This window comes from Quercus lobata, chromosome 7 (genome assembly GCF_001633185.2).
Source record: "Quercus lobata isolate SW786 chromosome 7, ValleyOak3.0 Primary Assembly, whole genome shotgun sequence".
NCBI classification, from domain to species: Eukaryota; Viridiplantae; Streptophyta; class Magnoliopsida; order Fagales; family Fagaceae; genus Quercus; species Quercus lobata.
Window position 1 is genome coordinate 47557405 of NC_044910.1, and position 23543 is coordinate 47580947.

Below are 23543 nucleotides of genomic sequence, written 5' to 3' on the forward strand. Positions count from 1 at the left end.
AATTCCTCTACTTTCAGGTTAGGATAAGCTATATGGGCATTTGATAAGTCGTGAGGTTATTTTAAAGTGTATTATGCATTAAAGGTTTTTTTATTATAGATATGACATATAATTATATTTTAGACAAAGATATGTTTGTGAACTTTCAAAACCTTATGTATATTATTTAAGCATGTTGATGCTATTATTAATTCTACAAACATGATATTTAAAGAAAATAATGGAAATGCTATTATTATGAAATTTTATGCAAACTATGAATTTCAATATGATGTATAAGTGTGAAATGTTTTCGAGTTATGTCTTTTGGTGATCTGAACTCGGTCAGTAGGGGTTAAATTACTGGTTTTTTTTTATGGAAAATGTTATCTAATTGGCCATTAAAAGTAGTGAGGACTCTGTTGTACCCGCCCTTTTTAGGAACGGCCAACTTATGGAGGATGCTAACCGACCCTCATGGTTGAAGATATGTATTATGATCTAATCCTGGGAATCCCTAGCACTGTGGGGAATGTTGGATGCCTGGGACAATGATGCTAGAAGCCTCCTAATTTTGTACAGACTTATCAGATATGGACTAACTAATATGTTACTTATGAACAACAATATTATTTTATGGATCATGAGAGAATGATTTTGTTTAAATACATTGTGAAAAGCTAAAAGCTCTCATGAATAGAAAAAGTTTCTGATGAAAAGAAAAGCTGTCCTTTAAAAATAAAAGTTTCTGAAGTTTGTATATGTTTATGTTAAAAGTAATCAAATATCCATTCTTTATAAAATATTAAGTTTTGTGACTATGAAAGTTATAATATTTTATGAGAAGAAGTTTATGAAGAAAAGTTTGTTATTCTTTAAGATATTTCTAATTTAAGACAAAGTTACCAATTATCTGATTTAAGTTAAAAAAAAAAATTAATATTATATTTGGTGACTTTGTAAGAAATAAAAGAAATTTAGTGTGAAAGGTTTTGGTAATATTATTCCGATAAGAAAAAGGAGAACAATTATTTTCCTATGAAAAGCATATAGGTTATTATTATGAATAGTATAAAATAATATGCATGAAAAGATGTTTTCCTATCTGAATATTCATAAAATGAAATGATTTGATTTACATGCATTCTTATTAAATTCTCATGTATCTTACCCTTACTAAGCTGTGTAGCTCACCCCTTCCAGTCTTTTGGTCAACTGGTTTTATTCTGGAATAGATGGGGCCTTAGTCGAGTTTTGGAATGGGCTAGTTTTAGTTTGAAAAGCATAGATCCTAAATTAGTAATTTGATTTTTAGCTTTGTGGTATTATGTATTTTAGGATCTAAAGAAAGCTGTGTACCTTAAAGTATTAAGAGATGTATTATGTGAAATTCAGAATTTGAATAACTGGTGGATTGTGTTATCCCTTGAAGTACAATGTAGATGCTCTGAATATCAAGTGAAAATTTATGTCAAGAAGTAAAGAAACAAGAATGAAAAGAATGAGGGAGTGGTCAGTTGAGGAGTTTGTTGCGGGACTAATTGAACCCCTACAAGTTGGGCGCCTAGAAACCAATGCTCGATGTTCATGTTGCGCCTTTGAACCATGTCATTGGCTGGTTCTAGAATGGCTGGATCTTCAACAGGGACGTGCTCGGCACTAATGTGGAAGACTAAGTCCGCTGAACTGTCTCAGGTAATAGTACTAAGGAGCCTTCTCTTACAAATCGAGACCCTTTCTCTCGAGCTTCACCCACCATAAGGCCTCTTGGCAAGAATTTAGGCAAGTGAATGCCAATGTACGATAGTAGAGGGCTGCCAACCGTCAGAGCAGATATGGGGTGCTGGTAGCTGGTATGGGAAGGGACACAGCCGAGGATCAGGTGTAATGCCCTGAGCTGCCCGTCAAAATGCATGAAGATCTCGGATCGTAGAACAAAGTTTGGGTCTCTTACATGAATGAAGTTGAGATCGAGTTTGAAGCACTTGAAAAATGCATGATAAATCAAAGACAAGGTCGATACAAATGAAAGTCAACAAAAACAAGAAAAAGCTTATGTGATAAATAATAGATACAGTAAATGAAAAGTATACAAGAAAGGAGTAGGGGAAGGTAGGACAAAGGAAGTTGACCCTACACTAGATGTGATCGGTGTTGATACCGTATTTTGTCCGTCCTCGATTTGCGTGTCGGACCTCAAAAAATCCAAAAATATCACCTTCTCTCCATAGGGCCACAGGAACATCTAGAATGACATAGCGTAACCCGTTCGGACATTGGAGCATTCAAAATGCCTCTTTCAGCCAAAATGACTAAAACGCCCCTAGTCAACCCTGGGTTGACCGAAAGTCAAACAAAGTCAAAATCCACGTAAAATATCACTTTTCATCATACCCAAGCTTCTCAGACATTTTTTGGCAACTTTGACCAAGTTTGATCCGGAGGCGACTCTCAGTGGGTCCTAGAAACCCTAAATTTGATTCGGCTGTCAGAATGGGTTGAAACCAATAAAATTGAAAAGATTATCAAATTCTCAATTCAATGACTATTGATGGGTCGAAATTGGAGTTAGAACAGTCGAGATATCATGAAAATCGGGTTAATGCACCGATTGATGCACTACTAACTTCTAGGAGCCATAACTTTTGATCTGATTGTTGGATTTTCAGGTTCCATACCTTTTTAGAGACAAGAAGTCAAGATCTTTCCAAAGGTGTCAAGATCAACCAGATCCGAGGTCATTTGAAGGTGGTTGCCCTTGAAGGGCTGTCGGCCGCCTATAAGGGCCACTGCCTTGTAAAGCATGCCAAGGCTATAAAAGGTCCCAGGCACCTCCAGACTAGAGAGAGAGAAAAAAAAGAAAGAAAAAAAAAAAAGAAAGAAAGACTTTTCTAGGTTTTGCTCTCTGCCTGGTTGTTTACTACACATTTTTCTTCTCTCTCAAACACACTTTTACACATAAAAACACACAAAAAACATATTCGAGCCTCTTGATTCTTCCTTTGTCACCAAAAATACAAGGTATTGTTCTTATACCCAATCTTCTTCTCCTTGGTTCTGCACTTTGGATTTGGGGTTTAGGGGTGTGAATGTAGCTTTTTAGCTACTATCCACACCCCTAACATTCTAAATTTTTTTCTAGCATTTATTTTGCTTTTTTTGCCTTGATAACATGATTTGTTGCTTTATCTAGCATGCTCTTTGCTTTATTTTAATTCTAGCTTGTTTTTGGTTTATTTCCATATGCTTCCATGTTTGTCCATGTTTTAGCTGCCTCTTCTATAGGTTTTATGCTTTATGTCATGCTTTAGATGCTTAGATCTTCTCTTTCCCATGTGTTGATGTTTGGGTCTACATGCTTACATGCTTGATATCATGTCTCCCACCATGCCTTGCTTAGATCTACATGTTTATATGCATGTTCTATGTTCCTATGCCTATGTCTATGCCTTCACATGCTTGTATGCTTGGATTTGTGTTCTTCCATGCCTTTATGCTTACATCCATATGCTTAGATGTACATTTACATGCCTACATGCATATTTCCATGCTTATATGTGTAGATCGGTGTGTTTACATGCTTAGATTGATGTTCTGTACATGCTTTATGCCATCATCTATGTGCTTGCGTGTTTCATGCTATGTTTATGTGCTTAGGCCTAGACCTTTTTTGTCCTACCATGTGCTATTGTACCCCTTTTGTTCCTTTTATTGCATTTTCTTGAGTTTTGGCTTAATGGTTAGGACCCGATCTAGACCCTATGGTCCTTGTCATCGTCCATACACAAAGGCCCATATCAAACGGGTTTGGATCATTCCTATTTGTATGTCTATGCTTGCTTGCTTCTATGCTTTATACTTTTGTTAGCCTCTTTAGTTCTAGGCTTTGCCATGTTTGGCGCCCTTCGCGAGCTTGACCTTGTGTGGTTACATCTGATGCCCACGAGGCTTTGTTCGGATGTAACCATTTGAGAGGCATCTCCGGATGCCGGGTTGCTCCTTGTGTACCCTTCCCTTTTTCGCTCCACGCAATGCTATGCTTACCATGCTTGTTTATGCCACCCATTGGCTTTCTATGCATCTTTACACGCTTACTCACATGTCCATGCATAAGTCTTGCTTGCTAGTGTGTCGTCCATGTTTTAACACAATGAAGTTATGGACATTAGATCCAAACCTACATTTGTCCCTCGCAGACACCACCCTTTGTTTGCTTTCTTACTTGTTTGCCTTTTCGCTTGTTTGCTTGCTTTCTTGTTCCTTTGCTTGCCATGCCTATCATGCTTATAAGCTTTATGCCTCTTTCATATACTATTTGTATTTTTTCCTTCCATTGCTTGTCTGTTGGTTTCTTGTCTTTACCTTTGCATGTACATGCATGGAGTGCAAACATATGGAGCTAGGGCACAGTCTCCCAGGCGTAAGCAGAAAGGGCGAGGATGTGAGCATGTGGATATAAGCCAAGTGGTTATGTTCAGTAAGTTTAGGGGTCTAGCTTTTCCCATTTGGTTATGTACTCTTTTAAATCCCCTTCCCTCCTCCCTCATTTCTCTCTTGGATGGGTTGTATTAGGTATATCATGTCCTGTATCATTCGTCCTCATCTCTAGAATATGGTAACCCTTGTTTACTTTTCTACACCTATATTTTGGGTTATGCTTTAGGGGTGTACGCATTCACTTTCGTGCTCTGTGTGTTTGCATTGTGCATGATGTATGTATATATACCTGCTCGCCCTTTTCGGTGTGATTGTCACAGTCCATGTCACCTAAAGCAAAGAGATGCCCAATTTCCACTACGAAAGTAAGGTGACATGTCGCCGGATTTTCACCATGGAAATCTGGTACTTTGCCCGAATGCCTTAGGAAAGCATAGATTGGGACCACACCCATTCAAAAGCCAAAACCTCAAAGCCCCCATGCAAGCAAAGCCTTGAAAGCCAATGCCAAAATCATGTTTTTTACTACCAATCTCTGAAAATTAAGATTTTATCAAAACAAAAGATTGTCCTTGGACAGACGTTGTGAGGTGCCTAACACCTTCCCCACATGTAACCAAACTTCCAGATATTAACTAGATGTCATACTTGGTGTTTCAACTGGTTGCAGATATTTGTTGATAACACAAGCTTCTTTGTTGTCTCTTGGAAATTTTGTTCTTATTTAATTTTTTACTTATTTTTTTTTTTCTTTTCAATTCCTCATTTGAATTTTCAAATTAATCTTGCCCACATTTGTTTTGTGTAATAGGCATCCCTAATTTTTAATTTGTTTTCATTGCTACAGTTCCATAAGATTATGGGCATTAAGTGGTGAGGTATTAATGGAGATGGTTGGTCATACTTCCATTGTCTATTCAGTTGATTCACATGTCTCTGGACTTATTGTCAGTGGTAGTGAAGATTGTTTTGCAAATATATGGAAAGGTAGTTATTTCTGATTTTCATCCTTTTTTCGGAGAAGTTATTTGTGCTTGGATATCAAGATTGCAGCCCACATCAGAAAGACAGAAAAGAAATGAAGCAAAAGAAGAAAGCAGCGAAGAAATGATTTTTCTGTCTAAACGACATTAGTGTAGTATAGTTGTTGTAGTTTTGTATTTTCTGTATGTAAAACTACTTGTAGCTTTCCATGTATTTAAGTTGGAGGAGTTTCACACGTGGAATAACAGAATCTCACACGTATTCTCACATTTGATTCTTGTTCAAGCTGAAATAGTAATTGATCTGTGTTGTTGCCTGGCTCAGATTTATTCTGTGCATTTATAGAGTTTTGGGAGAACCTTTTCAGATTGGCTGTTTTGGCCCATACTATTTCTTACATTTCAAATTCACTCCCCCTTCATCACCCCCACACCCCACACACCCCCACCAAAAAAAAAATAATAATAATAATGTAAGAAAAGAAAAGAGGAAACTTCAGTAATTTTTGTTCATTTTCTTCACTTTCAATATTAAATGTCCATTTATACATTTTACGGATATGGAATTTCTTAACATTAAAAGACGTGGATGTCTACCAATTAAAAAAAGAATAAGAAAAAAAGACGTGGATGTCATGTGATGACTTCTATTGTGGATTGTAAACATTCTTGTCTAAGGGACAAAGGATTAGCAAAAGCTTCATATTTGGGTATGTTAAGTTTTGGTTCTTGCCATGTAATATGTCCTATACAATGGACCTCTTCACTTCTTTTTCCCACTTGAAATCTCATTACATGATTATCTTAAATTTTGTTTGAATTCTGAAGTTCTCGACTTATTCCTAATTATGAATATATTTCTGATTTCCAGAAATTCTTTGGATGGATTTTATGATTTATCACCTGTAATTTCCACTTGGATCAACATTACTTGTCAACTTTGACTTATTTTCATGTTGGGACTTGTTTATGTTAGGAAGAGGGTTGGAGGATTAAAACTGGATGATTTACCAGGGCTGGAGGCTTTACAGGTTCCAGGTGTGATTCTAATTGTACATTTAGCTGAATGGTATCTTAGTTAAATTTACTAAATATCTTTCAGTTCAGTTTCTCAGTTATTTTCCATTTCAAGTTGTGGCTGACAAGTTTTCTTCTATTATAATTGTTGTATCAGAGATTTCTCCTTTTCAAATACGTTTTCAGTGTGAGTCATATTGTTTGATTCAAAGTCTGATTTTCTTCAGCCAAAAATAAAATGCTGTCAGTAAAGAATAGGAAACGTTTATTACTTGTGTAGTTTGCATGTGACTGGGCTTTGCCTTCGCCATTTTCTTTTCAGAGTTTCTGAAATATATATATATATATATATATATATTTAATTTACACAATAAGAAGAAAATGAGCTTCCATGAATATTGCCATGTTGACTCCTTTTTCCCCATATGTATTAAAAAAATCAGTGTTCGGATGTTCATGCAGGATTGATATGTTGCACCTGATTGCTGTTGTATGCTGCTTAATATGAATTGTATTTTCTTTTCTTCCATATCAGGGATGAGTGATGGGCAGACAAAAGTCATCAGAGAGGGGGACAATGGTGTGGCATATGCTTGGAACTTGAGGGAATAGAAGTGGGATAAGGTAATTTACAATTCCATTCTAACAACTGTATCAACAGTTAGATTTATGGTTTTATGTGCAATGCAATATTAAGTGATTGCCTCTCTGGCGCTTGATATGCTCTTTTCCTTTTCTTCCTTTCTTTTTTGTGGTGTTTCTTAGAATCCTACGCTCTGCAAGTTTGTTCATTTTTAAAAAAAAATTTAATCTCTTGTATAACAGATGATGTGACAGGAAATTTTTTGTTTTTTCCCCCTCAATTGTGAATAAAAACTAGGAAGTGGATAGACAGGTTACAGGTCCAGTTTGCTGTGTGATATTTACAGCCACAGCCTATGTCCGTCTTCACCAAAATTTCCCCCCTATCTCTGACTTTTTTATGGTGTTTGTATTTTCATCACCCATTTACTTAATTTTATGGATGGTAGTGAAGTTTATGGGGAGTCTTTTTAATGCAATCTCTGAGACTGCGGGATTCTAAAAATGTGCTCTATCTAGTAGTCTTGACTTATAATTGTTGAGTGAGGTGTCCTGCACTTTCATGCAAATGGCTTTAATATTGTCCTTATTCCTATTCTACTTATTTATGTTGAATTCCCCTCTTTTAACTCATGTTTAAATTGACATTTGGAATGAGTTTTGAGCTGGACCATTAAAGATTTATGCATTTAATTTTGCATGTTAGTGCATTTAGTTTGTTTTCCGAGTACCTTTACATTCGCCCTTTTTGTTTGCACTTTAGTTCTCTCTTTCTCTAATATTTGAAAATTTTTAATTAGTCTTATGTTTTTATTTTTATTTTTATTTTTTTTACGATTGGTGAAGTTGTTGATGGACCGGATGATAACCTGAGGCGTCCTGTTCTTGATGGGATTGAATATGACTATGGTCAGAATCTTATGTTCTTTGACTACTTTAATATGGTTGACCATTTGTCTATATCATTTATTTATTACTATTTTTTTGGTAATAAGTACCGATTCAGTCTTTTATTCTGTTGTTACTCAGTATTTGATGTCGATATTGGAGATGGGGAGCCTATTCGTAAGTTGCCCTACAATCGATCAGGTATTTTTTTCTTGGTCCTTTTTTCCTGTGGTTGATTATAATTGCAATATCTGTTGCTCTTCATTTTCCTTTCCACCTTACACACACACCTGATGGGTCTTGAACCATGACTTCACCCTCCACCTTAGTTTAGTTTAGGCCTTAATTGTTGTTTGTTTAACTTACTACATCATTGACATCTAATGAATCATGAATGTAATTGTTAATTCAAAAAACAATGACATAAAATTTGATATTTCAGATAATCCTTAGGCTACTGCTGACAAATGGCTTCTCAAGGAGAATCTACCTCTTTCCTATCGACAACAAATTGTAGAGTTTATACTCCAAAATTCTGGACAAAAGGACTTCACCCTGGATTCATCATTTCGTGATCCCTTTACTGGCTCTAAGTACAATATTTTTATGGAACTATGACGTGAACGTCTGAGATAATTGATGTAATCACTTCCTTTTTGCTTGTCTAATGTTTTCTTTTTTTCATTTCAGCTAGTGCTTATATACCTGGAGCAACTTCCAGAATGTCTGGTACGTATTTGTATTTGTATTAGTTAAAAATTAAAAATTGCTGTTACTGTATGTTACTTTCTCTTGCATATGCTAATATGTATTGAATGCCTGACTTACTTCACAACCTCCAATATAAGACTATGGCTCTAATTTTTTTTCATATTCTTGTTTATTTAGCAGCTGTTTCAGCAAAACCCACTTTCAAGCACATTCCTAAGGTATGCTGTTACAGTGTAGTGTTAATAGGTTTGGATATATCAGTCAAGGGGTTTAAGATGCATTTCCAGGAATTGCATGTCCATTCTTAGGGAACTTGTAAAAAAGTATATATTGAGTGATTGTAAAAGCTCATGTATTATATTTTATTTGTTTCACATGAAATATTACCTAGTGAATGCAATGTACCTTTTTAGAATTGTTTTCCGTAATTCTCCAGCCAAAAGAGGCTCTTTGGCTTCCCTACTTGACTATTATGGCTCTACTCCATTGTGGTTGGGATTGACACCTTTTCACTTAGAGTTGTAGACTGCTTTTTTAATTACTTCTGGGTTTTTATTTTCCTCTTAAATAATTTTATGTTTATTATTCTTTTTCTTGTATTTCTGTTAGAATGTTATGCTTGTATTTATACCCTCTGGTATTTTATGAAACTTTTCTCTTTGGTATTAATCCTCAGTTGTACAAGGGAATTATGAGGGTTTTTTGTTGTTGTTGTTGTTGTCTATAGAAGTTTCTCACTGTGCTGATTGTGTTTTCATTCTTCCATACAAATTTTTTTTGCTGTTCGTTGTTTGGTAGATATGTCATGTAATTGGGCTCTGGCTGTTTTGAGGCGAGTTTTACCCCCTTGAGCATTTTGGGCAGTGTATTTTGATATGCTAATTATGTATTCCAGGACTGTTAGTTTTGATATTCCAGTGTATTTTGATATTTTGACTGTTAGTTTTATATCTATATAGGGATCATTATTTGAGTATCTGATATATTGCTGGTTGGGTTCGTCAATAGGGTGGCTTCAAAAGACGCATTTACCTCTCTCAAGTACTTGGGTGTCTCTTTTCACCCAGTCATTCTTTGTCTATCATTTTGTTTCCAGAAAGGAGTGCTTGTTTTTGATATGGCACAGTTTGATGGGATCCTCAAAAAGATTACAGAGTTTAACAATGCTCTACTCTCTGACCCGGTATGTTCATCTTGAAGGATAAATCACAAAGTAAATTCTACTTTGTCAGAAAAAGAACTTATCTTTGACTGAGCTCCTGATTAAGTTCTACTCTACCACGAAGTAAACTCCTGATTAACTTGGATTTATTGACAATCTGTTGTAGGAAAATAAGAATTTATCTTTGACAGAGCTTGAGTTTTCCCGACTTGGTGCCATTATTAAAGTTATGAAGGACACGTCACACTATCATAGTAGCAAATTAGCAGATGTTGATATTGCTTTGTTACTGAAATTGCTAAAATCATGGCCTCTGGCAATGATATTTCCAGGTCAGCATGCCAAAATTCTCAGGCTTCTGCATAAATTACAGGATTCCCATTAGTATCATATTGGTAATTTAAAACTTAGGGAGGAGCTTTCTAAATGATATTAATGGCTGTTCTCTGGTTCTTCTTTACCTACCAAAAAAGGTTTTCTTAGATCTGTTTTAATCTTTTCCTAATATATCTTAACGTCTCCCAGAGACGACATTTTCTTTTAATGAATTATTTGATTCCTGAATTATCTGATGTTTAGGGGTATTCCTGTTTTGTTCTTAGAACATCTGTTACTTATCAATAGAAAGATCTTTTCAATTTTATGAGATTTAAGCTTGGAGGTGCCATGCAATTTACTTTTGTATAAGAATTAAAGAGGTCCCATTGGGGCCAAAACTTATATGTATATTATAGAGCTCTATGCATGATGCAGGACAGTCTAGGCTTCACCACCTATAGCAGCTTGAAAACCTTAGGCTTCACCTCCTTGGGGTTGCTTGGAATCACCAACAACGGCAACAAGCAGATAAAGAAATTTCTCACTAAGACAATTTTATTCAATAATATAAAAAAACCACCTGTATCATTTTTATAGTGCTTCTAGGATTACAAAAGTTTACATCCCATAGAACTCTCAGCTAAAAAATAATCTGAAATCTTATCCCTGTCTGAATCCAAAATAGAAAAATAAAAAATTTGAACTAATCCAATTCCATAAGACAAATGAAAATCTGAATACTAAATTTCAAAATAACTTTGGTTGTGCTCCTTGTATTAATGCTATACTGAGTTCTGTACTCAGATGCAATTGTGGCACACTAACTGTAGGTACTATTTAGTTTTATTAATAAATGAAAATGCTGTTTATGTAAATTCTGAATGCTTTGATTTTCACTTATTCTTGGATTGTATTGGAGTCTGATTTTACAGTATCATGCTTTTTTTCTTTTAAAAAAATGAGTAACATTACGGTTCCATGAAAATAGTTTCGCTCACTTGGTTAATGTTATACTGTCAATTTGCAGTTATTGATATTTTGAGGATGACTGTCCTGCACCCAGATGGGGTGACCGTACTTCTCAAGCATGTTGAAGCTGAAAATGGTATTGAAGTTAAAGATGAGACCTAAATATTTTTTATTTCTGAAAATATATCTGATCATTCTTAATTTCCTATTTACTTACATCATCTGAGGAAATATCCTCAAATTATATATATATATATATATTAAAAGAGTTATAATCCTGAAATCTTAAATGAACTGGTTGTTGAGGCTTACAGGCAAAGCTTTTGTTATGTGGCATGCTTCTTTCTTTATGGATAGTTCTTTACCAAATTCTATCTTGACTGTTGACCTTGTGAGCTCAACACAGGTGTACTATCGGAAATAATCAAGAAAGTCACAACAAATCCATCTATTCCTGCAAACCTCTTAACGAGCATCCGTGCTGTAACTAATCTATTCAAAAATTCATGTTTCTACAACTGGTTACAAAAGCATCGTAGTGAGGTTGGGACTCGCTTCTTCATTGTTATTTTCTGAGTTTGATCTTGCATGCCAAGCAATGGCCTTAGTTTGAATGTGGTTTTGAGCACTGTGTGCTCTCTATGTGCAGTGGGTGGGTGTTGGTTTATGTGTCTATTAGATATGGTATGGATATATGGTATTAACACTGTTGCTGACAAGCACTTAATGTGTTCTACATAATATAGTTTTTACCTGTGCCTTTTATACTTTATGTGCTAATTTATTGTTCCCTTGAAGCCTTTCTCAGGATTACATTGGAAATCTCATGTTTTATAACTGGCTTTGACCTTTTCTTCAATAAGAATACTAGCTTGTACCAAATATTTTTTCTTTGATAATTTCATTATTATTATTATTATTTTTTTTAAATCCCTGGAGTATTTTGTTACACATCTCTTGTTGGGTGGAAATGTAATGGGTACTTGATAAGTCAATTAGAGAAAACATTTCCCTTTTTTCTGGCCTTTTACTTGGATGATTGTTAAGGCAATATCTGCACAGCTTGACACACTGAGCATGTTTTCGGTTTGTATATTCAATTGCTTCTTGTATTTGTTTATTTATTTAACTGATTTTGCAGATTCTTGATGCGTTTTCAAGTTGTTATTCATCTCCAAATAAGAATTTGCAGTTGTCTTACTCCACTTTAATACTCAAGTAAGTAATTGTTTAACTATAAATTTGCCAGCATAGTGTTTCTTTTAGTGGATTCTTGAGCAACAGTGAAAAGTGGAGTTGGTCAAACGCTCTTTAGAATTTGTTTTGTGATTCCTGGAATTTATGTTTTCACAGTTAATTTATTGTCATCTCCTTATTGTTGTACTACAACCGCTTATTATCTTGTTACTCCAGTTTTCTGTATTGAGAGAATTTATGTGTTTTTCCATCCGCTTACAAAAATTATGGAAACAAACTGCACTATCATTTACTGATTCTCTTTCTGTTCAACCAGCTTGGTCTGACTTTGAAAAGGTCCCCTCCTTTCACGTTATGATTGGGTCAAGCAGGTGTGATCATGAGTAAAAGGAGAGGATTTTTTCTCCACGTGGGACTGCCCTCACCTTTGATAGAGTAGATCATTTAACACCTTTGTCACAAATCAAAGGTCTTTTTTATGCATTTTGTAGTATTATAGTCATTCAAACAGTAAAGGAAGGTAGAAGTTAGGCATATATTTTTAAACTACCTTGTTAGTCAAGTTCCCTAACATTTAGTTCTCTGGTGAGCTTGACAGTTACGCTGTGCTTTTAATTGAAAAGAAGGATCAAGAAGGTCAATCTCAAGTTCTTTCAGCAGCTCTTGTGGTATGTTTTGATTACATTACCAGCCAAATGCTTAGCATTTTGTTTTAGATAGATTACATTGTTTCCTGATGTTCTCAAGAAATGTCAATCTTCATATACATGCATCATAGTACTTTTTCTTTTAACAGATTGTGGAAGAGGAAAATCTAGAAGTTGATTCGAAATTCCGTGTTTTAGTTGCCATTGGATCGCTGGTTTCTTTTTATTTTGTTCTTGTTCACTCGTATCTGTTGGTTGATCTGTTTATGTTTATGCTGAATAGTATGTCAATTCACTGGAGATTTGGCCATATAATTTTTAGACTTTTAAAAGTATGCTTTCATTTTTGGAATACAGATATTTTTTATATATGAATTGATTGGTCCAGAGGGAAAATGATTTGATATTTCTCACTTGAAAATGGTCAAACTTGTAATTTTGAGTATGCTAGATAAAGCTTGAGCTGTACATTGAAACCAAAGTTTTGTGCTGGCATTTCATAATTCTTTTTGTGAAAGCTAAAACAACTGTGAAAAATTTAACAAAAATAGTCCATCGATGGTCACTCACTGCTTTATAAAAATCTTCTGTCCAAGCCTAACCATTATGTTAGATAACATGTAATCACTGAAGGAGTGGGCCAAGATTTTATATTTATTTATTTTTCTCTTTTCTTCATCTCGTAATTGCTGGTGAAATATTGGTGTCATGCTTGAAACAAGGATCTGGGAAATATAACTTCTTTTTTTGGAAACACAAAAACTCATTGCCCTGAGCAAAGTTTCGTATGCATGCAAGAGGAAATGTAAAACAAAATATATTAGTGTATATGATGTCATGGGTTCATTAAGCTGGATATGATGTTAAGCACGAACTGGGTAAGGGTTTGGAATTTAGTGAGAAAGACTCAACAAACTTAACTGAAGCATAGACTTACTGCACTGAAATAAATTTTTGGTATCAAATATGTATTTGTATAATATTTTACCTTTGAACTGGCCAATTGGATTAATTAGTAATTTAATTACTGTGTTTCATAATACAGATGCTTGATGGTCTTGTGAGAAAAATTGCCTTGGACCTTGATGTTGAGGACATTGCCAAAGCAGCAAAGGCCTCTAAAGACGCCAAAATTGCTGAAGTTGGGGCTGACATTGAACTGTTAACTAAACAGAGTTGAATCTCTCAAGTCCGTGGTAACTAAACAATTTTCTCTGGATATTTTGTATCTTTGTTGCTTGTTCAAAGTGTTCACCATCGTGAACACGATGTTCAGTTCTTTCAATAAAAGTCTTATTACCAATAATTTTTTTTAATTTATTTATTTTTAATCTTTGTTGACATGTTTATTTTATCTTTTATCTTTTTTTTTTAATATAAATTTTTGTTAAGTGTCCTATAGGTGTAGTGTACACCTAGTGTACTTGGGCCTTGCCCCATTTTCCTTTTATAAGTGAAAATTTTATTTTAGTGTTAAAAAAAAAAAATTTGAAATGCATATCGCATGTAAGTAGATTGGTAGATGCATTAGTGTGCATGTGTGTGATATACAAGCCCACAAAAAATGACGAACACACACAATTCCATTGGATAGTGTTATGATCCTAATGTCCCACATTGATTAAGTGTAAGCTTAACCATGTGTAGCTCTTGGGCACCCTCCTCTTGCAAGCTGATTTTCTTGCAAGCTAGTTTTCAAGAGTGAGTTCTACCTATATGGGTATCAATTAGGTAGCTTCCACTATGTGGTTTCTTGTATTTCATCTTCTCTAATAGTGTGATTCTAGCAATTTTTAAAGTGCAATGTGAAAGCTCGAAATGTGTGAAAACACTAGAGCTCGTTTAGACCCCCAATTCAAATTACTGCTTGGTTGTTTTTACACTAACTTAATACTAAGTGCGGAATAGTGTAAACACAAGCAAACATGCAGGAGAGCTACTCTAATTCATATTTAAAGCAACATAGCAGTAAAATGAAATGAACAAGAGTAGGGAAGAAAGATGCAAACACAAATAACACTGAGACGTGTTTTCGAAGAGGAAACCGAAGAACTCAGCAAAAAATCTCTCTGCCGCCCTCCAAGCGGAAATCGATCCATTAGACAATCAGTTGGAATACATGGGTAAGCAAGAGACCCTTCAAGCCTAATCTACCCTCTGTACCTAAGCCCTCCAAGCTCTTACTCCAACAAGGCTTCTCGGAACCGTGTTTTGTCTAGCTCTACGGTTCCCGCAACAAGTTCCATGTTGCATCTGCATCCTTGGCTTCTTCCAATGTTTTCCAGCAATACCAAAACCTCACTGGACACTCTCAAAAGGTGTGGTAAGTGTTTGGGCAATTGATTTCTCAATGGTATGGAAATGGAGAGGTAGGAGATAAGGAAAATCCACAAACAAAGGTGTAAAAAATTGTTGGATTAACAATTTCTAACTCTCAAGTGTTTTAGCTAGGGTTTTCCCTCAGAAGCTCTCTATTACATTTGTGGGTAATGTGAGTATAAATAGTGTAGGCACAGAAAGTGTGTATCAAACTGAACAGGTTGGCAGAACAAAATGTCTTGCGGGTGTCTCGTGGGAAGGCCTTACCCACGAGATACTCGCAAGACACAGTTGTCTCCATCTGGCCTGACTCTTCACATTCCAGCATGTGCAGAGCACATAAGTTACTTCGCAGGATGCTAAGTCACGAGCTACCTGCGAAAACACTTCATTCTTTAGTAGCTTGAGTCTTCACACTCTCTCTCACTATCACACAACCCTTATAAAAAATTCCCACAACAAATATAGGGTACAAAAGATTGAATAAAATTACAATTAAATTTGGCATGGAATAAAAGCCAGCACAATACAAAATTTGTAAATCACAACTTTACACGATGCTTAGCAATTTATGATGGTCTCTAGCTTTTTGTGATTTTGTCATATGCAGACTGTATTATCAATTGCATAAACTGATCTAAGTGTCAGTTGAACATGATAAGATGCAATACACCCCCACCCTGTGTTGGCAAGCCATTCTGTAACTTAATGTACAACAATAGAGTGGGGATGGAAGAAACTTAGAAACTTAAGATGTTTAACTATTTCTGAGGGATTTCGTTGGAAGCTTCCTACAATAACACTACTGTCAAAATGTACGTAGAGTCATACATGGTCTATGTGGCTATGATTGAATGAATAAGATGGTCGTATATAGATAAAAATGGTGGAGAGGAATTCTTGAGGCCAACCCCAACTAATTTGGGATTTAACTTAAAAGCCTATTATGTTAAGTTTAGTATATGTTGATGATTCTTAATTTTCCTCTTTCCCCAAGTTTGAATAAATAATGACAGCTTGAAGTGAATCTAACATAGAAGATGAACATTCTGGAAGGTTGATTGAACCTAAGTTCACAGAAATCACAGTGAAGAACCAGGTCTCTGTCTACTGGGTGCATCACGGAATATTAACATGCCAAAAAGGATCCTTTAATCGATGAAGATGCAAGGATAATTTTTTCTTGGGTTGGTAAGGAAAAAAAAAATGACTTGAAAGTCAAAATTTAGTTAACAATTTGTGTTGGCCCCAAGGAATTTCTTTATGGTACCAAATGGTGCAGCAATTGTTCTTTCTTGTGTTCCGGGGACCCAGTTGTACCATATTTGACCATAGATGGAACGTTTTTCAAATAGATAGAGAATGTAGCTGAATTGCCATTAAAAAAAATGTAGCTGAATGGCTGGCATTTCTGGATATCTATGGCCTGTTCTTTATGTATGTGTGGTTGTGCTCTCTTTGTAGAAGTAATCATAGTGAAGATGTAATGGGTAGCAGGAAAGTTGATGTTTCCATTAGTAGGTTAAAATTTAAGCACGAAATGATTACCACCACCATAGAGTAACCTGTCATTCAACACGGTTAAATAAACTTAAACATGTTTACTTACCATTTTGCTTGCTGCATTGAATTTGCTTCATTAAAAATAGATTAGCAGATTATTTTGCATAGTCTATACAAGTTAGTTTAGTGAATGAAGTAGTATAAAATGTCCACACGGGCTTTATAGTTCGACACTACCACCGACTTGCTCAGTACATTGGTAACTTTTTAAGAAAAAAGATATGCAAAAGATAGTGTACCTAGGTTATTGGGAGGGACAGAGCACTTGAGGCTTCGTTTTTCGTTTTCTACTTGTTCACTGAATTTAATAGTACTGAAAGTGGGCCAAAATGGGCAAATGCCCTTTTTTCGGAAATTAAACATCTTTGTGCCCTCATTCTGAAACTAAAAAGGGAAATGCCCCTCTTTTGTAACTTGATAATACTAAAATCGAGTTATATGAAATACTCGATACTCCTATGATTGAGTTATATACAGGTTTTTCCCGCACTGCTGGCATTTTTTTTTTTTGAATCTCTACATAACTCGATTAGTTAAAAATCGAGTTAGTTATGCTATTATAAACCCTGATTTCGTACTGTCTTTGTGTCAGGTGGAGTGTTTCAATGTAACTCGATTCCTGTAATATCGAGTTATAAAGTATACTTGATATCCATAAAGTTGAGTTATTCTCTTATAATTTCTACACACCTTCTCCCACTCAGTGTGCCTTGCTCTCTGCTGAACTGAGGACGCTTTCTGCTGAACTGAGTTGGAACTTCTCCACGGATCAACAGCGGCTTTCAAACTCAATTGAAATTTGTATCACTTCAGGTAAAAAATTCACATCACAATTTTAGGGCAATGTTATTTTCATTTGATATTGTACTAAATTTTGATTTTTTAGGTTGAATGAATGTGAAGTAAGTACATTGGTGTGATTTTGGTTATTTGTTGTAGTAAACGTTGGTCAGAAGAGAATGAAATAATTTCTTTACTATAGCAACATTTTGTATTGCACATAATCATCATTGGTCAGACATTTACAACAACATTTAGTGTTGAAGAAAATGTGTAGACATTACCAACAATGTCTATTGTTTATGGTCAAATGTTGGTGTTAGTGTTAGTATTTCATTTTTAGCATGCAATAATACACAATTTTATGAATGTCTTTGCTGTGTACCATTCTATGCAGGATTACATTATTTAGCAACAGTTGATACACACTGTTAACTTGATCATTTGGTGTTATTGTATTCAGTGTCAATGTCTGGTTCTAGCAACCCACAACTCTATAGGCCTCATGATGTGTTCACTGCTATGGGTCGTTGTTGGGTATTGGAAGATGAGTTCAGCTATCCAATTAATCCGAATTTGCGAAATAGGCTTACGTTCACAATACCATGAGACAGGAGTGGGCTTGGTTATTTCGTGAACAACAAATGTTTTATGATGAGTTGGTTGGTTTTAAGTTGCCAGTGCCTCGGCGACTCGCATCACAAATGCCCAGAGACAGCATCAACGAACTTCGTAAAGCATTGAACCGCATAAGAGAAGAAAATAATCGAATGAAGATACGTCTTAATCGATATCGGACCCAAGTCGAGATTCGAGAGTCAGTGCAGGAAGGGTGGTACGAGCATGCGTAGTTCATGCAATCACTTCTTGCTAATCCCATTTATCAGTCAGACGTGGAGATGTCAGATGAAGAGTAATCGTGTCGTGTCGTGGTGTAATTAGATTTTATTGGAGAACTATTTTGCTTAACTATGTGTTATATGTATGGTTGCATTTGTACTATGTAAACCTTATTATTGATTATGAGAAGCATGCACGTTATTCGTAATGTAGATTATTTTCACATAAGTCATAAAAGTCAAATATTCTCACACATGATGTTTTTCAATAAGCACATATGACATAACACAGAAAACATAAAATAACTTACACTAACATTATTAACTTAACCATAGACATAACACACACACACACACACCACAGTGGCATTCATTCTGATAGGTAGTTCTCGTAGTTGAGGACATTGTTATGTTCTGCCGGAGTGAGTTGCCTGTTTGTTGCAACGGCTTGCTCCTCTGCCAATTGTAGCATATGATACCTAGACCTACGAAGTATCATAAGATTGTTCTCTTTTTTTATTTTCGTCACTGCACGCTCATATTGGTGCATGTTTTGTCGTGGCAGTGTGAGCAAGCTACGCTCGACAAGAGGTGCTCCGAGTTGCAGGAGATCATTGTGCAGAGCGTTGGACTCGTTCACACGAAAGTCCCACTCCGTCATGGTATTCCCTCTCGTCAGAATCTCTTTGAGTTCTATAGTTATTTGGAAAATGAGGTAGCATCCAATTACGCATTGACATTGGAAAATGTGACTTTAGATCGATATGTGTAGAAGTTTTGCAAGGGTAGATGTATGTAAATGGGACTTTGGTATGTGTAGATGTTTTGCAAGGGTAGATGTAAATGGGACTTTATATAGGGGTTTTGCAAGGACAAGTATTCAGGTGGATGTGACTATAAGTATTCACGTGAATAAAGATGATATGACTTGACAGTATATTGTTCAGTGGCTTCTGTTGGTGCATGTGATTCATTGAGGTAGCTGTTTCATATGGCTATAGCTTGTGCTACAGTAGCGGGCTGGTGATGTGTACTGCAAAAGAGGTTGCATATTTATTCACGTGAAGACTATTCAACATTGATGTGCTTCATCTGACATGACTTGACGAGACAATGTTGAGCTGTGTTAAATGCATCATAAACTTCTCAGGGATGCTATAGGTACATCCTTTAAAAATGCTGCATTGCAAAAGGATGCATAGCTGTGTATTGACGTACGTGTAGGTGATATGACTGGACAGGGTTCAACAGTGCAAAGCTGTTGAGCAGCAATACGAACATCAATGTAGCAATAGGACCAATAACACCCGAAATTGATGCACAAAATTTTCTGCGCTACTATGTGTATTGACGTGAGTGTGGATGGGTACTTCTGGTCAGGGTTCAACAATACTAAGCTATCCACCGTAGCTACAGTCATTGCTCCCTATGGTGGAATTTGGCAAGTGTGATTGAAGAAAGCTGATAACAACACTTGGTTTTGTAATGGTTGGCAGGATTTCGCTGAATACCATTCTATCTATTATGGTTATTTTTTAGTCTTCAGATATGAAGGAAATTCAAGCTTCCATATTGTTATATTTGATAAGACTGCCATTGAGATTCAATATCCACGTAGGAAGAATTGTAAATTGGAAGATCATCAGGTAAAAATATCAAAAACTTAGATGAAGATGATACAAACATTTCTTCCTCAATGTACAAACCCATAAAACATGAAGTCAGAGAAAAGTTTGTTCTTAAAAAATTACCGATTATGTCCAGAGGAAGAGAGAGAGAGCAATCCAAGCAGCCAAAAAATTCAAGCCTAAAAATCCTTCTTTCTTGGGTATCTCGTGGCCACATAATATGGTGAGCCTTTATACATAATGTGATTATGATGTTCTCTTAAATATGGCTTGGAAACATATATGTGAAGCAAGTATATTATTGGGAAGCAATTTGTCACACATCAATGTCTTGTGCTATTACCCTCCATCAAAACATATTAAGCAATGAGATTCGGGGAAGGCTGGGTTGCATTTTCGAAAGACAATAATTTAGAAAAAGGAGATGTCTGTGTCTTTGAGGTGATCGAAAGGACTCCTGTTGTGATTAGTGTCTCAATATTTCACTTGGTTGACCATCAGAGTTTGGACAAGGATAACCTGTTTAAAATTTAAACTAGTGATGTTTATGCTTATATTTAATTAGGGACTTTGATCACTACTATGGTTTATTTCTGATGGATGTGGTTTTAAGACTTTTCTCTGACCAGTTTGGTATGTCTTGTTCAAAACTATTCAGAATTCCTGTGCTTCATCTGACATGACTTGTTGAGACAGTACTGAGCTGTGTTCAATGTATCATAAACTTTTCAGCCATGCTCTGCATCCTTGAAAACGGTGCATTGCAAAAGAAGGCATATCTGTGTATTGAATGGATAGGGTTGAACATTGCGAAGCTGTTAAGCAGCACATGTAGCACTATGAACAACATCTGTGTACCAATGGTGGACAGCTCACACCCAAAATTGATGCATAACCAATTCAAGGATGCTCTGCCTCTTCGAAAACGATGCATTGCAAAGGGTTGCACATATGTGTATTCACGTGAGTGGGAATGGGTACGTGTGGTCAGGGTTCAATAGTTTCGAGATGTTGAGTATCACATGTAGAACTACATCAATCAAGTGTAGCAATGATGGACAGCTTACCCCCAAAAATTTGCTTACACTTTTGAGGGGTCCTCTGCATCCTTGAAAATAGTGCATTGCAAAATGTTGCATATCTGTTTGTTCACGTGAGCATGGATGATATGACTAGACAGGGTTCAATAGTGTCGAGTTGTTGAGCAGCACATGCAGAACTGCGAACATGACTTCGCCGAACAGTGTCGAGCTGTGTTAGCCTTTTCCAACCTCACTTGCCAAATGCTAGTATTACGAGCAGTGAGTGTAGCAATAGTAGAGAGTTTTATCCCCCTGTTTCCCTACAAATTTTCAGGGAGTCTTTGCAGGTAGAAAATGTAGTTACATTTTCTCAACATCAATGTAAAATTACATGAAGAAAACTATGCTTCCAAATTTTACATCAATGGCTTCCGATCATCACAATTGCAATATTAGGGAGCTTTCAAGCAATGCTATAACAAACCAATAACTTGAATGAAACATTTTAAAGGCTGATCAGGCTTTTAGGGCTTTACCCTATTTTTAAGCAAACCAAATATCGTTGTAAGAGTGTGTTGGGTGAGCCATATGGATTTTCAGTGAGTGAGTGGTTAGTCTGGTTTGGACGAGTCTTTATGTAATGTATCTATATAAAGTAGGACACTATTACAACTAAGATACACAGATACGTGCATATTATATCGTGACTCAAACAACTCATATAAAAGAATTATTCGTATTATTGAATCATATGCGCGGTTGGTCTATGTGGTTTGGATCAGTCTGTATGTATTGAATCTATTAAATTTTCCTACAAGTAATGTGCAATAAATATAATTTGGAGGCATTTCACTTCCTAAGGTTTTCCCTACATTACAAAGCAAAGGACATTGTCCATCCATGACCCACATTACTTGAATGTCGCAACAAAGAACACGTATGAAAAAAATGAGAAAGTGATTTCACATAAACTTAGCCAAAAGTAATAAACAGTTAATCTTTAGAGTTGCAAAAGTTGAACATACATAATCATCATTTGTTACACATTAACAATAACATCATGTATTGCACATAATGTGTAGACATTAACAACAACGTCTAATGTTCGTAGGTAGAAATTTTTGGAAATCATCATTGCTTGAATCTGAGAAGTCTGAAATTTTTGTTTCATCATCTAATGCAGTAATTTCATTAATAGACTTCATGGCTCGCTCTTGCGCCTTCCCCTTTAGATGCTTCCTAGCTTTTTGGATTGCGTGAAAACGGTCTAATCGCCTTTGCATTTGATTGTTCTCTTGTTCAAGACGAGCAAGTATGTTGGCAGGTTCATCTCTAGGTAACTCGGCAGAGCGTGCCTTAGGAACTCGTAACCCGTGCCATCGACAATACACCTCTAACTCACACCTCTTCTCGTATAGGGTTGACCATGGTGGTTCTGCTATAGTGAACTCTATTGTGGTGGTATCTGTACTTAGTTTTGTAGGTTTGCCGACCATGATGTGTCCGACGCTTCCAAGACTCTCATATGTGTATATTGGCATATTAACGAAATCTCTCTTCTTTCCAACCCATTTTCCTCCATAGTGGTCTGTGTATGTATGTAGTTGTTGATCTGTTGGAACTTGTGATAATGCATTTGTTGAAGTAGGTCCAAACTTGTTTCGCATTGTACGATTTGATGTTGAGGCATTGCGACTCATAGCTTAATCAATCTACGAAGTTAGCGGGGTAGAAAGTTAATATTATATCACTGGTGCATTTATAACCTCATTTCACGGTCCAGGCATTACAATTTCACTTATTAGGGCTTGTCATGTCAAACCCTTCAGGAAAAATGCTATATGAACAGTATTTTAAATGTTCCTAATGTCACATCAAAGGTGGGCAGTAGTTGCAACAGTAGATGTAAATGAGACATCTGTGCATCCAATTTCACAATTCTGTATTCACGTGAGTGTGGGTGTGAAACAGTGTCGACCTGGGTATCCACATTGTGTAGAGCACCGAACATGACTTGACTAAGCAGCAGCGTCTGTTGGCGCATGTGCTGCGATTGAAGGAGTTTGATATGACTACAGTTGGTGCTACAGAAGCAGGCTGGTGACGTGTGTTTAGAGTTGGAACTTGGTCACCTTCAAACTTCGCTATATTAATTGTGTTTTGTCTTTCACCAGCAAGTTCGCAATAATAATTTATTAATTATGTTTGGTCTTTCACAAAATAAATGATGAAGATCACAGTGTTTTCTGTGATTTGGTCATTTTGAATGTCTGTAAACATCATGGTGTGTAAATATGATGGTGTTTATTATCTTTGGTCACTAAACATTTACAGGTTAAAAGCATCACTTTGGTCTCAGAACCATCACTCTTACAAATTACGTAGCGCCACAGGCTGAAACACTAAAATTTCTCTTGTAATCGTAGCCAATTAATGTGAGACTGCATTTGAGGGAATACCTACTTACTCGACTATTCGATCAAACATCGTGGTCAAAGACTT

The 23543-nt window shown here is 36.0% G+C and overlaps 1 pseudogene; it reads left to right on the forward strand.

The window, feature by feature from the left end:
- The first annotated feature begins 1584 nt into the window (after window positions 1–1584).
- LOC115952144 lies at window positions 1585–14094 on the forward strand (annotated as a pseudogene).
- The last annotated feature ends 9449 nt before the right edge of the window (window positions 14095–23543 follow it).